The following is a 13,588-nucleotide window of genomic DNA, read 5'->3' on the forward strand; positions in this document are numbered from 1 at the left end:
AATTTGCCTTTTTGTTTGGTATGTACAGTATAATTACTTAAAAACTCTATAAATTAATAATTATTAATTTATCGATAAATTAATAACTCTCTAAATTAATAAATTTCTCCGGTCCTGACATTATTAATTTATAGAGTTTTAACTGTATAAAATTCAAGTAAATTGATCCAAGAAATGAACTTGAATCAAATTTCTAAATTAATTTACAAAATGTTTATTATTTGACACCATCCCCACTATACAGATGTTTGGAGATGTGTCTTTGATGCATGAAACTTTTCCAGCTACACGCTTCCATTGATGATCGAGGTTGATAACGCGGTAGAAACCGATTCTGAATTGAACCTTTATTAAAAGATTTATTGTCTCATCCCACTAGATCAATCGGTTGTGGTTGTGTTGTTAGTTAGGGGCAATGTTATTAAAAGACCAGCAGCTTATGATATCGTCTGCAACATTTGAGAATGAGTCAGCAGGAACGAAACAAGGTTCCAAAAAGGCTAACACACTTGGTCTGTTTTTACAAGAAGGAGAGAGCATAAATAAAGAAAGAAGAGGTGTACCTCAAACATGAAAAATCTAATGAGTATTTCTTTCTAATTTTCTTCTACAGAATTCTTCCAAGTTTATGACAATCACCGCCACCAATGGCATTCTTCATCAAAATCAAGCAAAAAAACCAATAAATTATAGTTAATTAATTATTCAGAATTTTCAAGTTAACTCAAATTACTCGAATTGTCCAATTCGAATCTAAAATAAACTATTTAACTAAAATTATTTATTCAAATTGATTTGAAAACTCAAATAACAAATTATTTTATTTGAAATTTTAAAATTTAAAAAACCCTTTTAGAATCAGATTTTACTCGATTGCACAATCACGTTTTCGGGACAAAGGAAAGATTTGAATCCATTAAAGTCAAAGTTCAATAGCTTCCAGGAATTTGATGCCATTTTAATTTCAGCTTTATACTCTCAGTTCTAAAACTAGGAAAACATAGGTAGTTTCATGTGGGCAGCACCTTTGGCCCGGATGCAAATTTGAGTCAATCACATTAATGGTCTTCAAAGAGACGTGCACCAAATGGCAGTCACAAATAAGTCGACTACTTCAATGAGACTATCTCAGTATAAATGTAAATGTACTTTCAAGTCTCAGCTCGAGATAGCATGCATTTTTTAACCAATGGGTAAAAGATAATCTTGCATAAGAAAGAAGGAAACATCCAGCACAATAATGTCTACAATGACCGATCCAAATTTCCAAGTACGTGCTAGAAAAACTCATCTAGAAGGCCGGGACGCTATTTCTTCCATCCTCAAATATCCATTGGGGCGACGCCTTTGCCAGCAGCAGCACCCTGCTCAGGCTCGGCTGATGCATCCTGTCCTGCAGCAGCATCAGGCTCAGCAGCAGGACTTTCTTTCTGTCCCACAATCTCAAATTCATCGATCATTTGTTGTACGGTTCCCTGATCCAAAATATGGAACGGCTCTCCGGCCCCTACCACAGCAATCATACATACAGAGACTTTTAGGGTTTCTCCTTGCAGGGTCTCCCTTATTGCCATAAGAACATCCTTGACCAGATCATCCCGTGATGCATTGGTAAATTCTCAAACCTGCGTTCCAAGTATGTCTTTGCAGCTTGTGAGGGTGATCCGATGGCAAAAGCCTGGTACTCCGAAGTAATTTCCACTTGGGCAGTTATAATAGAGATGAGCTCCTGATTCATCCAAGCCAGCTACCAACAAACCCACACCATAAGGTCGTTTCTAAGAGCGTTAGGTGCAGACCTGGTACCAAAAACAAAAGCAGTTCCCCCTTTTCAATTATAGAAACAAATAACAGTATTGTGTTAGTTCTAAAAAGAGATGCTTCAACTTTCAAGAAAACCAGTAGGTTCTGTTTTCTATAAGAAAATTAGCTGACCCTTATTCCCATATATAATGGGGTAAAGGGGAGGTAGGATAGTAGGCTGCCCCCAATACCAGGTTGAGAGCAGCTTCCGTGGGAGACCTCCGAATTATGAAATGCCCTCCGTGTTTTGAAAAGAGTTTTAAATTGGGGTTACAAATTGAACACCAGAAAATAGAAGTTCGCTGCATAACAGGGTTTTAAAAAACGGTCCGCGATCGCGATTTCGGCCGCGATATAGCGGTTTCGCCGCCGTCCGAGTTACCCGCGGCGGCCGCAATCATGGTATATCCGAAATAACCGAAAATGCGACCGCGATTTGAAACCCTGCTGCATAATGCCAGAAACGAAGATACACAAATAATATAAGACATTCGAATACGTAACTGAATCAAGAAAATGCTCCTATTACTTTTGGCAGATTTACAAAATTAGGGCAGTGAATTAAATAAGCAGAACATTGAAGAAAAGAAACAAAAGAGAAACTTCAAAAGACTTTCAAGTAGCTATTAAAGTGTCATCAGAAAACAGAGATCATACATCAAACTTCTTGTAGCTAACTACAATGAACCTCAAAGACTTCACATCATTTAATGCCATAGCACTAACAATATCTTCTCTAACATCAACACAGTATACACAATCCATACTAAGTTGTTATGAGTTCAAGTTAAATGCTACCTGATCACATAACACCGGCACTTTAAGCATAAGCACACAGATGATGTTCAATTAAAAGTCATAGGCAGGCACTCATAACAGCATTCTTTTTCAAACCATACTTTTTAGTTCTCTAACAAGCTTTGTACAATGAAGTTTTTGGTCATTAAGAAAGAGAAAATATAAGCTTTTTTGCCCAGGTCACTTGATGGCAGATATGCTCAAACTCTTATCCACAACATTCAGTTATCGCTAACTCAATTATGGAATACAAAAACCACAAGATTGAAATTCCTCAGTTGTAAACATTTGTTATTTGCATAATATTAATCGTCATTATCCATTTCATTTTCTTATATTCCGTATTGGACATTCGGTTATCATTTTACATTGTTAATCATCTGCCACTTCAGCAATAATGCACTTGGGTAATGCTATTTACTTATAGTTTGCTCCAAATCAATACTCAAAAACCTCACACTTGCCAAGACTTTAGCAGAGTACACCTCAAAGAATTTACCATTTCTGAAAAGCCCTAAATCAAGACCACCAAGTTAAACTACAATAAAGAATGGAGATTTAATTGAGAGATTAAAGACCTGGGCGTTATCGGCGAGTTGGAAGACGAGTCGGCCCACAGGAAGCGGCGACTCGTACGTTAAGATGTAGTTGATACACTCGTTTCGCATATACCGAGAGAGGACGCGGCCTTCGGCAGTGAGACAGGCGATGGCGACGCCGATGTGGTCGTCAACATTGAAGATCTTCTTCTGGTGGGAAGACAACTCGGAGTTAGCCTTGTTGACACAGCCCAATACAATATGGGTCCTGGATCGGAGTCCAATTGCTGCTGAGCCATGTTTAACGGCCTCCATGGCGTACTCCACTTGGAACAACCGCCCCGACGGGCTCCATGTAGTGACGTCGGTATCGTACTTGTTCCTGAACATTTTCCCCTACAAAACCGTCCCGATTTGCTATTTGCTTCCAGTAGAAACTTGATTTCCCCCAGTGTATTTATCCTTCCCTGGACTGTTATTTTAAGAAGGGTTTTCTTCTTTTCATCTTCTTCAAGACAGAAAAAAGAGAACGCCAAAGAAAAAGATGCCCTTTTCATGTTGCCTGGGTCACTGATAGGTTCTTGGCATTGAATAACTAGGCTAGTGATCTGATGTTGGATCGCGCACTAAGAAATTCACCCGATTAATCTTTAATACTCGGGCCTAAAATGGTTGCTCTTGTAGCCCGTCTTTTCGATGCATTTGGGTGAGTCGAGTTGATTTGTTTGGTAATTTGGATTTAAATTTTTAAGATACATCTTGTCGGGATTATTTTTAATTTGTTTCTTATTAATATTTTAAGTTCAAGTCATTTTAGATTTGATTTAATTTCAAGCTTAAGTTATTTTATGTTTGGGTCATTGTGGTATCAGTTTATGTTGGTTGCGGTTCAAGTTATTTTCGATTTGAGTTTGTAAATCTGATTTTCTCGTTTAATTTATTTAATTAATATTAAATTAATTCTCAATGTTTTCTTAGGTGATATTTTGGTCTCTATTCTTTTCTGAGCACTTTAATCTTCAATATTTTAATTTTTTTTTAAATTGATCCATCGTGTATTTAAATCGTTAGTTAATTAGCGATCAATGCATGTTGTTGATGTGATATTTTCACGTTTGCTTAATTATGGATGTGTCGCATGCTACGTTACCCAAGATGCAATGTATCATATGTTGTGTTAGCAATTAAGTGCATGTAAAAATATCACATCAGTAACATGCATTGATCGTTAATTAATTAATTAATTATTTATGGATCAATTTAACCAAAAATTAAAATGATATGGGTTAAAATGCTCCCAAAAAGAAGAATATAGGCTAAAATTATCATTCAAATAAGTATTGAAGGCTAATTTTGACATTATACCTAATTTATTTTAGTTTTGAATCATTTAAGATTTTATAATTCGGGTTTGACACCCATATTTGAGTCATTTTGAGTTACTTATCCAATTCATTTTTAAATTTGATTAGGCGAGTTTTGATATTTAAATCTTTATTATCAAATTTTAATTAGATGGAGTTCTGATCGAATGAAAAGTTTAAGATAGAATTAAAATGGATAGATTTATTGTACTAACTAAGAACACGTTGAATACAATTGTATTTCAAATAAATGGGACTGATTAAGTTATGAAAGAACTGAGAATGGTGTAGATATTTGAAGGATGGGAGATTCAGTGGGGATGATCTTGTTGTAGCCGGTTTTCGTCCGGACACGAAAATTTTATTTGGCAGGAAAAATAATGTGGATAAAAATAATTTTGATTAAAAAATGTTTTGGGAATCGCCATCGACCTTTTTGGGTTAGGTAAGTCGAATACCTAAAAATTATCTTTTAAAAGAGTTTTTAAGAAAACATCAATTAAAAGATAAATTGATATGCGTTTAACCAAAAATTCATTCGTTTTAAAAATAAAAAAGGATTCGTGGTCGATTACGTTTATGGAAGGATTAGCACTCCTATAACGCCCAAAATTGGTACTCATTAATTATAAATTGTCTCTATTATTAGAAATTTTAAAATTCAAAAATATATTTAATTCATAATCCTATTATTTCAAATTTATTAATATAATTTTAAGAAAATATATTAATATATATATATATCTTTATTTTTATAAATAAGATATTTATTACTTAGAAATATCAAAAATGACTTCTAGGTGTTTTAAGACAGCTCATTTCTTACTATTAAAAATAAATAAATATTAATAAAACATTTCTCTAAAAATAATTAAAATAAATTAATATATAATTTATAAAAATATGATATTTATTTACTTAAGAATATCATAAAATGACTTCTAGGTGCTTTAAGACAGTCCATTTCTTTGATATAAAAAATAAATAAATATTATTATTTAATTAAATTATAAAATAAATTAAATTAATTACCAAAAAAAATAATTTAATGAGCACATTATCACAAAATTTGTGTAGAAACTATAAAAATCAAAGCTTAGGAATTACAAATGTTAGAGTTTTGAAATTAAATTTAATAAATATAATTTCTTACAAGTAATAGTATAATTTACTAATACATCATTTATTTATTAATACATATACGTGGAATTTAAATATTTGTAGAAATTACAAAAATCAAAGCACATTATGATTAAAAAAAACATTCACGTAGGATTTAAAAATGCAAAAGTTGGTAAAGAAAAGCATTTTAGTTATTATTTAAATGGCAATAATTATTGTTTAATGAAGAAAAACATGCACATCTTTTTTATTGGGTTAGGTGACCAATCATGCATTATGACAGTGTTTTTTTGTTCTTTAATTGGAGAAAATCCTTTCCAATATTTTATTATAAGAAATAAAATATTATAAGAAAAATATTACTAAAATATTGTCAAACTTATAATACTAACCAAGAGCTTAAATTTCAATATTTAAAGGAAGAAACGGTGCCATTGATGAAGGAAAGAAAAAAACTATTTGCTAAAGTTTTTTTTTATTATATTATTTATGTTAGGTGGAGGAAAACTATTATCTTTAATAGACCACCAAACGTCCTTATCCTAATTTTAATGTGGATCTGCTAATGACAATGATACTAAAAACCCGAAACAAATGGATTCAAAATTTGAATTATATTAATTTGACTGAAAATTTGAATTATATTAATTTGACTGAAAATTTGAATTACATTAAACTAAATGACTAAAACATAATAAAATAAAATTTAAAATATAAATTAAAATTAAAATTCATAAAATATAATTTTAGTGATTAAATTATAAGATTATAAAATATTTAAATTAATAATCCTAATTTTAAATTATTAAATATAAGTATTATTAATATAATTTAACCATAATAAATTAATCAGGATTAAAGTATAAATTAATAAAATTGCATGGCTAAATTTGTTATTTTACCTAAAATATATATAATTAAGTCAAGGACTAAATTATAATAACCTAATATTTGAATATCAAGTTAAAATAAATTAAAACATGTTTTTCGGGATTAAATTGAAATATTTTAAAATCACAGTGGCTACAGGTACAGTTAACCCGCACACGAAATTACACAGAAACCCTCAACAAAACTACGTCGTTTTGGTGAGGGTATTTATACCCCCTTATAACCAGCCTTAAGGCCAAATTTCTCATTTCTTCTCTTTTCATTCTTTCTCTAAGAGAGAGAATTTTTTCTCTCTCTCACCTCTCTCTATAATTCCCTCATTTGAGGGAATCCGACAGTCGGCCGACAGCCACACGCCGCCATCAGCTCCGCCGCCGGCCACCACAGTCGGTGGACGGAAAATATAAAATTCCCCTAAATGATAGATCTGACCAATTTAAACCCAAATCCAACCTCCGTTTCTCTAAAAAGACCTTAGATTTTCATAAATCTAAAGAAATACCTTCGGTATTTCAACCTTTTTGATGGCGAGTAGAGGCGCGTGGAGACTCCGGGGGGCGGTGCTGCTTCCTCGATAAGCCTTTCTCTATTTTTTGGTTTTGATATTTGATGATTTTGGTTGTTGTTGGTTGCTTGTTGCTCATTCCTCCTCTTTTTCTCTGCAGGGATGGCCTTTTATAGGCCTCATCGACGTTGCTTTCAAAACGGTCACAAAGGTGGCCCTCGGTGAGTCACCGAAGCTATGGTGGTGACTCACCATAGGGCAACGACATGTGCGGCTGGCCTAGCATCTTCTAGAGCCTTTGGAGTCGTGGCAGCATCTTACTAGGGAACATAACGGCGGAGCAGTTCGGAGTGGTTGAAGGCAGCGCCAGAATAGACCCTAGGGTTCACCAACCTTAGGGTTTATGCTGGATCTTCTTTGGACCGTTGGATCTCTTTAGATCCAACGGCTGAGATTGTTGGCGGCTGAGATGATGTAAAAACCCTAGATGGGTGTTGGGTCGGGTTTGGATCTGGGCTTCCGGGTTTTGGATCTAGACCTCCGGGTTCTAGATCTGGGCCTATAAAATTAATTGTAATTTTTATTATTTTTTATAATAATAATAATAATAACAATAATAATAATAATAATAATAATAAATGGGACAAAAACTTAGTGTTTACAATCCTAATGTGATAGTGTTTGTTTGATGCGAAAGCAGAAGCTGTTATGCTTTGGATTCTGATTTGTTTATGATACTGACAAATATTCCCTATGTGTTAGATTAGATCAAATTTGTTTTCATTACTTTCATCAAAATGACTCTCATGAAGTATTTCACTTTCTCCAAAAGAAAAAGAGTATTGAGATCCATTCTAGCTTTTGTTTTGCCTCTCTCTCTCTCTCCCTCTCCCTCCCTCCCTCCCTCTCTCTCTCCCTCTCTCCCTCCCTCTCCCTCCCCCTCTCTCTCTCCTTTCCCTCCCTCCCTCCCTCCCTCCCTCTCCCTCTAAATATTTTCTTTTCCTTTCTTGCTTTAGTTGGAGCTTGCTAAGATTCATGTTACTAATAATTATCACATCTTTGGATAATATGATCATGATTTCGCAGTATTTCCACATCATCACATGTGCTCCCCTCCTTACTTTATATGATGAGCTTTATATAAGTGATATTTGTATTTTCATTCATACTTTATATTTTAAGGTGTAAGAGTTTAATTTTTTTTTTTCTATAAATAGTTTGATTTTGATCGAATCACTATATTGTTTTTCTTTATATATATACACATATATGGCTAGGATTCAGTTACATTGTGTAAAACTCTTTTAATTTTAAACTTTTTTAGAACCATTGGATAACAGAAATTAAAGACTGAGATTAACAGTAGAAAATGAGAAGATATTCACTAAAAAAAATAAGGAGTTAATATCAATATTTGGTTTCTCTCAATCCAATGATCCTATATATAAATGGGCTATGATCCAATCACAAAGTGTAAAATTAAAAACTTTTACATCTTTTTAGGATCGTTGGATGATGAAAAATCAAAGGCTGATATTAACAATAGAGAATGAGAATATATTCAGTAGAAAAAAAATAAAGAGTTAATCTCAACCTTTAATTTTTCCTCATCCAATGACCTCGATTCGAAATTTATATTTAAAATTTATAAATGTTTTTTAGTATTTTGGCGTGATAATTACAAAACAAAAAAAAAGTACTGCTTAAAAGAAAAAGAGAAAGAAATGAGAGAATGTGGAATGAAAAAAATTTTCCCATTCTTTTCTTCCCATTCTTTAAAAACATATAAACAAAGGAGTGGCCTAAGTTAACATGTGAATATATATATTTAAATAAAATAAAAATTGATAGTAACATGATTTTGTCCATGCAGATGTTTAAGAAACATAGGGCACGCAGGCAGAGGGGATATATGACGAAACTGACGCAACTGGGAGAGGGAAGCAAGGGGTTTGCTCCTTTTTCGAAAGCCACTTCAGTTTATGGTTATGGGGAGAGAAGGCAGAGAGAGAGCTAAGAGGCATCATATCCCTGGCTCATGCTTCAATTTTCATCTTAAATTGTAGAATGAGGCAGTGAAAAGTTATCCATAATTTATATCTTTTACTTACTTTATTATAGAAATAAATTATTACAATATGATATTTATTTAAAATTTCTTTTAATTTATTAATAATATATATGCTTTACATACAAGGGCGAATACATATGACTCCATATAGAGGCGAATGCATGCCTATTATTTTAGATTATATATTAAATATAGCTCAATATATTATAAGAAGGATAAAAATAATAATAAATTTTTCATACCTATTATATTGAGAAAAAATATTAAAATTTTTAGACATTATTTTTTTTAATTCCTAGATCCGTCAATATTCATATACACGATTATCTAAATGTAGATCTTCTAAAAAATAATATTTATTTTCATTATTAAAACCATTCAATAAATTCTATAAATTTCAAACGTAGGAAATAAAGTCTTTTACTTTTCAAGTGGGGTCACAAAACTACAATCTACTTGGAGATGATAAGACTTTGGGAATGATAACAAAGTGTTGCACCATTTACACAATATTGTGGGCAGTAATTTCACAGATTTGAAGGGCAAGGCAGGCTGGAGATCACTATCGAAATGATGAAAGTGACAGATATTGAAGTCCAAATGTGATGACAAAGATGTTCAGCAACAAGTAAACCCTTGAAATGGCAAAACTCACAAAAACCTGCTCCTTGTGGGGGCATCACAACAAGTAATGTCCAATGCCTCTCTCCTCAGTCCTCTCCTCTCTTGTGATTTTTTTTTGAAAGAACTAACATGTCATGTTTTGAATATCAAAAAGGGGTTCTCCCTTTTTCATTATTGAACATCCGTTTCCCATATAATTGCTTTTTATTGTTAAATAATGTTTCAGTTTATGTAATTTATATCAGTTGATAATATTCAGTTGATGTGATATATTTATATTGATTTTGATTTTTATATAACAATTTTTTATATAGGATTATAATGTGTTAAATTTTGTAATACTTGAATCTAAGACTTGGAATGATGGTTCAATGCTTAACATTAGAGTGAGCTTCAATTAAAATTCTGATAATCCATCACAACATCAATCATCGCCATCAACATTCAACTAACAGAAAAAATTCACTCGGACATGATTTTAACTTTTTTTAATTCGACCTCAAATTTATCGAAATGGGTACTATTTTAGATCTATATCCAAAATTTCGAACTATTTTTCCTTTGGATCACCCTAAAATTCAATTAGGTTACTTGTCTCCTCTTAAACTACTCTTCCGTTATTCGAATTTGTCAAAAAGTGACCCTAAACATTACCAATGAGAAACAAATAAACCGATGAAAGACAATAGAGAAAGAGATCAAGCGACAGCTTGAGAGAGAAAAGATCAATGTGTTGGATTAAAATTTAAAATTTTAGATAATTATGTATAATGTATGATACGTGTTCAATTTCGTTATTATTTTATTATTAATTACTCCTTGATTAGTTGGTTTATGTTGCTAAGTCGGGCGTTTTCATTTATTTTTCATGCACGACATTGAATTTCGGAAACTAAGATAAAAAGACGAAATTTTGTAGCATTTCTATTTTTATGAAATCATGGCCGGATTAGTGGGTATCATTTGGAGCATCACTGTTGATGAGGCGACGAGTCAGCATCTTCTAGAAGGTCTAGCTGGCAATTCTGTGTGGATAGAACACTCAGCACAAATCAGACTTGAATTTCGAGATTTCTTTTATTTTGGGGATTTAATTTGAACAATTATGGAATTTATGTTTTGTTGCATTTGTTAGGATTCAACCTTATGAACTATAAATACCCCTTTGGGGTATGCTTGAACATCATCGAAGATTGTCTTGTTCTTTCGTTTCTCTAATTTTTATAAAAGTTTTTCTTTGTTTAATTTGTCTTTCTTTTACTTTTCAAAGTTTTATTTTCTTATAAAAAATGCTAAATATGATTTATACCATGCTTAGCTAAGTTTTTCATAGCTGAAGGCTGAAGCGATGACTCGATTCCTAACTTGAAAATTGAAAAGCGCCACATACCCTCTTGGGTTGAACTTTTTAATTTTCAGAAAACAAGATCAGCGGATAATTTTTATTTAAATAAAAACGCTTTCATTTTGAAAATAGATTTTATTTTGGATATTGTTATGGTTTATCGCTAGGATTATAGAATCAATTAATTCGAATTCCCTCGAGCACACTTAGCGATTGCACTCTAAGGGAAGATTGGGAGCGAGTTTGACTTCCATAGAGAAAGCATAATTTGAGTCGGTTTTTCGAGCACTTTTAAACTGTTTTGAATTGACAACGATAGTCGCGATTAATCTAAACAAGGATTGAGATTTCTAAAATAGATTTGGAAAATCAATCACGAAGGAGAAAATTCAGCTATAAGGATTGAACCTTGCGAACTCAAACCGACATTTAACTTGAGTAAAATCCTATTCAAGGATCGATTGGAATTTAAGGAAAATCAGAAGTATGAGGCTGATTTTTTCAAATAGAATTTATTTTAAATTTGTTTACTATTAATTTTTATTTCATATTATTCTTCGATCAACAACAATCCCCATTTTATTTACTTTCTTTGCAGCACACACCTAGCATCAAAGGAATACCAATTTATCAGAAATTGTAACATTCTCTGTGGATCGACCCTTACTCTCTTTATTCTACTTATTTCCATTTTTTTTTTATTGAAATTAAGGCATATTTATTTGGCAATTAAAACAAAGCATTTCCAATGATGTTATTATAGAGTATGCTACAAAATGTTACTATAAAGTATGATACAAAATTAAGCGATCAATTATATTATGTATCAAAGGTATTAAATTGTCATGTAAATAAAATTTCAAATATCATAAGTTGTATTTATAATTTCAAGAGGAATGAAATTGTAACGCCTCAAATCCTAGGTTAGGAGTTTTTGGCTAACTCGAGAGAGAACCTTAGATTAAATCCATTATCTTGTGAAAGAGGTTGTCCCAATTTGGGTTTAGACTGGGCTTGGTTTGGGTCTAATAAAAGTTAAAAAGGACATTTTTAATCTTGAAGTAAAGGAATAAGGACTAGAGAAGCAATTAGCCATAAATTCTTGGAAAGACTGATTTTGTTTAAATGTTGGTGAGGTCACGTATCATGCTTTCTTTTTCTTCATATTTCTTGTCTTTTTCTTCACCCAAAATCCTCATCTTCTTCCTTATTAATTTGAGTAAAGGTGGGAGCCATCACTTCTAATCTATGTTTGCAGAGGTAAGAGTTGTAATATCCATCTTTAGAGTTTCAATTCAAGTCCTCAAGAACAAGTTTTGGTTATAATAATCAAATATAGGTTTTAGTGAGGATTTAGAAACCAACTGTAATCAGCCCGTGTTTAAAAGATTTAAAGCCTTAGTAAGAGTTTTTAATCTCCTTCCAAACTCTCAAACCAGATAGTAGTTCTTATGGTTCATCTTTGTCTAATAAGAGAAATGGAAGAAAGTTCCAATAATAAGGAAAATGAAAGAGTAGCACTTGGTTGAGCCTTGGACACTTCCAGCAGCTTAGGATTCAAGGTAACACACTTATAACTCATCTCTACCACTTGTAGATCACTAGGTGTATTTTGTTAGCTCGAATGAGTTATAAAACATATAAGCATGTTCATAGTAGATTTCAGTATTTGGAGTTTTTTAGCTTGTTTATTGGCCTATCATGACCATTTATATCTTACATAAAACTTAAATAACACTTGGCAATCTCAGTAGGGCTTTTGGGAGAAAAGAAAAGCCATTTTCGTGCCCAAACAGGACATTTCTAAGTTTGAGTATCGGTACTAGAAGAACAATAATGATACTCTTCATCAGATAGCCTAAAATAAGAGGATTTTGGGCTAAGAGTATCGATACTCCTTTATCAAGTAACATTACTGCTGGTTAGGTATCGATACTCTTAGGAGGAGTATCGATACCGAGTTCACTTTGCAAATTCCAGTAGCCAATTTTGATATCGGTACTATTGAGAGTATCGATACTGAGAGGTACAATATTGATACTCTTAATAGAAGTATCGATACTAAGTTATTTTTTAAAGCATCGAAGCAAATTTTAGTATCGATACTCAGGATAATATCGATATCCTATCAAATTCTTGGAACTTAGGTGCAAGGAAAATTATTATATATCTGGATAACATGGAAACATTTAAACTCATTTCACCAAGACAACAAAAGCATACTAATCCAATCATTTTGCAACACATACATGAATAGATAAATAAATGATATGAGGTTTCTTTCAAACAAGTGAAGCGTCAGGGTAATCAGTTAGCCGATAATGTAACAAAACTGGTTCAAAAAATAACTTTTGGGGAGGTGATCAATTAGTAGTTTATTTAGTTTTATTTACCAAAAAAAATAAGTTGAATAAAAAATAAAATATATTTTTAAAGTTAGGACATGAATTTAAGTTAAAATGTATAAAATAATATGAATTTAAATTAAATTTTAAACATTAAGTATACAAGATATACAATATATGT

At 32.1% G+C, this 13,588-nt stretch overlaps 1 pseudogene; it reads right to left on the reverse strand.

Annotated features, from left to right (window-relative positions):
- Window positions 1–1,136: 1,136 nt before the first annotated feature.
- LOC120114738 lies at window positions 1,137–3,769 on the reverse strand (annotated as a pseudogene).
- Window positions 3,770–13,588: the final 9,819 nt, after the last annotated feature.

The sequence above is a fragment of the Hibiscus syriacus genome, unplaced genomic scaffold (assembly GCF_006381635.1).
Source record: "Hibiscus syriacus cultivar Baekdansim isolate YM2019G1 unplaced genomic scaffold, ASM638163v2 tig00110243_pilon, whole genome shotgun sequence".
Lineage (NCBI taxonomy): Eukaryota > Viridiplantae > Streptophyta > Magnoliopsida > Malvales > Malvaceae > Hibiscus > Hibiscus syriacus.